The sequence below is a fragment of the Macrobrachium nipponense genome, chromosome 28, assembly GCF_015104395.2.
Source record: "Macrobrachium nipponense isolate FS-2020 chromosome 28, ASM1510439v2, whole genome shotgun sequence".
Classification (NCBI taxonomy): Eukaryota; Metazoa; Arthropoda; class Malacostraca; order Decapoda; family Palaemonidae; genus Macrobrachium; species Macrobrachium nipponense.
The window spans coordinates 70,656,087-70,660,160 of NC_087217.1; the positions used below are offsets into that span (position 1 = coordinate 70,656,087).

A 4,074-nucleotide genomic window follows, 5' to 3' on the forward strand; every position below is an offset into this window, starting at 1 on the left:
ACATTTATTTTCATGTTAGCAAGAATATTCATCTCGGGACAAAAATGCCTACCTTCTCGTACGGGACAATAAATTGATTTTCTTGCTAGTAAGGAGAATTACCTTAAGAAAACAAATGAGTACCTTATTGTATGATGCAATAAACTTATTGTCATGCTGGCAAGTAGAACCATCTTTTGACGAAAGTTACTATGTTTTTGTTTGGTCCAATATATAGATTTTCCAGCTAGCAAAGAGAATTATCTTTTGACAAAAGTTACTACCTTCTTTTTTGGTCCATTTTATTGATTCTCCAGCTAGTCCAATAAACTGATTCTCCAGCTAGCAAGGAGAATAACCATTTTTAACAAAAGTTACTACATTCTTGTTTGGTCCAACAAACTGATTCTCCAGCTTGCAACGAGGATCTTCTCGATAGGTACAACTAATTTATTTTTATGTAGTAACGAGAGCCATCTTTTGACAAATATTACTTCACTGTTATGCGGTACAATAAATTAATTTTCATGTTGGTAAGGAGAATGATCTTTAGACATATATTGCTACTTTCTAGTAGGGTCCAATAAGTTGATTCTCCAGTTAGAGAGAATTATCTTGTGACAGAAGCAAAATTTTAGGCGTCGTATCTGAGGCCAAGTTCCGAGTTTGTTTGTTTGTTTGTTTGTTTGTATGGTGCTTTTACGTTGCATGGAACCAGTGTGGTTATTCAGCGACGGGACCAACGGCTTTACGTGACTTCCGAACCACGTCGAGAGTGAACTTCTATCACCAGAAATACACATCTCTCACTCCTCAATGGAATGGCCGAGAATCGAACCCGTGACCACCGAGGTGTGACGCTAATACCATACCAACCACGCCGCTGAGGCGCTGCCAAGTTCCGAGTGCTGTGCTTCAAGTCACATGGAAAAGTGACGCGCAAACTTCGAGAACTGCTAAGAGTTCTGTCTTCCTGACACGAAAACTTCAAAATGTCGGTGCTCTCAACTCTCGCGAACTCTTCGCGAGTGTTCTGACCATGAAGTGACACGAAGGCCTCTTCAGTACTTTCTCCTAGTTTCTGCTTATATCATTTTTGTCCCCTCGCGACAAATGAGATTTTGAAGCCGTACTAACAATTTCGTTACTTACGTCCTTAACACCTGAGGAAACTTCCTACTCACTAACGAACAAGAACGTTTGTCACAAAAATAACTTGTTTATTTTTTGTCTATGTCTCATCCATCACCCGCAAAACTACCAGTTGTATAAGCCAAATAAAACATATGATCCTTGATAAAAAAAAAATGAAATATTTCTGATTCACTCAATAATAATTTTCATCACCTGAGGTAAAATACAATAAAAAAAAAAACACTGCAATTACCTTATTTGCTGGAGTATACATAACAAAGGCACAGGCAGCAAATTCAATCATACCTGAAATGGAGAGAGAGAGAAATTAATTCACAATAACTACTCAGATCATAAAAACTAGAGTTATAAAAGTTTATGTACGTACTCGATTATTATTTCGCTTCTAAACATCATTAACCAGGAAGCAACACTCTCAGTTCAATTCCCACTCAAAGCCTTACAGATTAGACTGGCAGCAGACCTTACAGACTGGATGAGCCAGAGATGGGAGAGGGAAGGATTTGGGATGCTGGGAGGGGCGCAGTTCTACCTGCCTTGTCATCCGCACTGACTTCCTGGTTCCCACTTATCATTTGAGGGTACGCGCATCCTACGGTCCTCTCAGGCTATTACTGCCAGAAGGGCTTTAGGACAGACTACACAATTTCAATCCTTCCTCGATGCCATGGAGTTGAATGAGGACACATCATGGCACAGGAAGAATGTTAAAAATCCCATGAAAATGGACATGCATAATAGTAGGTAACTTAATGCACTTTTCATCCACCAAAAACATTGAGCTGGCTAAGCCCGCACAACAAAAGGGTCGAATGAGGTGGGAGCGGCCACTGGAACTGGAAATCTGGAAAAGGGGGTCTTCCACCAGGCTAGGCTGTTGATGAGCCTGGTCAGTCTGGGTTGTGAGGAGGAGGATTTCTATGGTATGATGAATGGAGAAAAAAAATAAGGTGGAAATCCGAAAGACAATAAGGTGGACATGCGGGAAAGAAAAATAAGGTGAAATCCGAAGACAATTAAGGTGGAAATCGCGAAAGACAATAGTGGAAATCGGCGAAAGACAAATAAGGTGGAAATCGCGAAAGACAATAGTGGAAATCGCGAAAGACAATAAGTGGAAATCGCGAAAGACGGGTCTGGAAATGAAAGACAATAAGGTGGAAATCAAAACGAAAGACAAATAAGGAAATCGCGGAAGACAATAAGGTGGAAATCGCGAAAGACAATATGGTGGAAATCGCGAAAGACAATAAGGTGGAAATCGCGAAAGACAATAAGGTGGAAATCGCGAAAGACAATATGGTGGAAATCGCGAAAGACAATAAGGTGGAAATCGCGAAAGACAATATGGTGGAAATCGCGAAAGACAATATGGTGGAAATCGCGAAAGACAATAAGGTGGAAATCGCGAAAGACAATATGGTGGAAATCGCGAAAGACAATAAGGTGAATCGCGAAAGAACCATAAGGTGGAAATCGAAAGACAATAAGGGGTGAAACGAAAGACAATAAAGTGGAAATCGCGAAAGACAATAAGTGGAATCGCGAAAGACTAAGGTGGAAATCGCGAAAAAGAAAGGACAAAAGGTGGAAAGCGCGAAAGGACAATAAAGGAAATCACGCAAAAGACAATATGGTGGAAATCGCGAAAGAAACACAAGGGAAGGGGGAAATCGCAAAAAGACAATATGGTGGAAATCGCAAAAGACAATATGGTGGAAATCGCGAAAGACAATATGGTGGAAATCGCGAAAGACAATATGGTAGAAATCGCGAAAGACAATAAGGTGGAAATCGCGAAAGACAATAAGGTGGAAATCGCGAAAGACAATAAGGTGGAAATCGCGAAAGACAATAAGGTAGAAATCGCGAAAGACAATAAGGTGGAAATCGCGAAAGACAATAAGGTGGAAGGAAATCGCGAAAAGACAATAAGGTGGAAATCGCGAAAGACAATAAGTGGAAAATCGCGAAAGACAATAAGGTGGAAATCGCGAAAGACAATAAAGGTGGAGATCCCACGACGAAAGACAATAAGGTGGGTAAAATCGCGAAAGACAATTAAGGTGGAAATCGCGAAAGACAATTAAGGTTGGAAATCGCGAAACGACAATAAGGTGGTAAATCACGAAAGACAATAAGGTGGTAACCGCGAAAGACAAGGTAGAAATCACAAAAGGACAAAAGGTGGAAATCACGAAAGACAATAAGGTGGGGAAATCGCGAAAGACAATAAGGTGGGAGATCACGAAAAGACAAATAAAGGTGGATCACGAAAGACAATAAGGTGGAGATCACGAAAGACAATAAGGGTGGAGATCACGAAAGACAATAAGGTGGAAATCACGAAAAGACAATAAGGTGGGATCAACGAAAGACAATATGGTGGAAATCGCGAAAGACAATAAGGTGGAAATCGCGAAAAGACAAATATGGTGGAAAATCGCAAAAAAGACAATAGGGGAAATCGCGGAAAGACAATAAGGTGGAAATCGCGAAAGACAATAAGGGGGAAATCGCGGAAAAGACAATAAGGAAATCGGAAAGGAAACAATAAAGGTGGAAACACAAAAGACAATAAGGTGGAAATCAACAAAAGACAATAAGGTGGAAAACGAAAGACAATAAGGTGGAAATCACAAGAGACAATAAGGTGGAAATCACGAAAGACAATAAGGTGGAAATCGCGAAAGACAATAAGGTGGTAATCACGAAAGACAATAAGGTGGAAATCACAAAAGACAATAAGGTGGAAATCACGAAAGACAATAAGGTGGAAATCACAAAAGACAATAAGGTGGAAATCACGAAAGACAATAAGGTGGAAATCGCGAAAGACAATAAGGTGGTAATCACGAAAGACAATAAGGTGGTAATCACGAAAGACAATAAGGTGGTAATAGCGAAAGACAATAAGGTGGAAATCACAAAAGACAATAA

At 40.1% G+C, this 4,074-nt stretch overlaps 1 long non-coding RNA gene across 1 annotated transcript in view; it reads right to left on the minus strand.

The window, feature by feature from the left end:
• Window positions 1-1,342: 1,342 nt before the first annotated feature.
• The window catches only part of LOC135201868 (uncharacterized), a 95,194-nt gene continuing 92,462 nt past the window's right edge, over window positions 1,343-4,074 (minus strand). The window contains exon 3 of the long non-coding RNA XR_010311624.1: window positions 1,343-1,419. This is a non-coding gene — a long non-coding RNA (uncharacterized LOC135201868). The remainder of the gene's footprint in view (window positions 1,420-4,074) is intronic.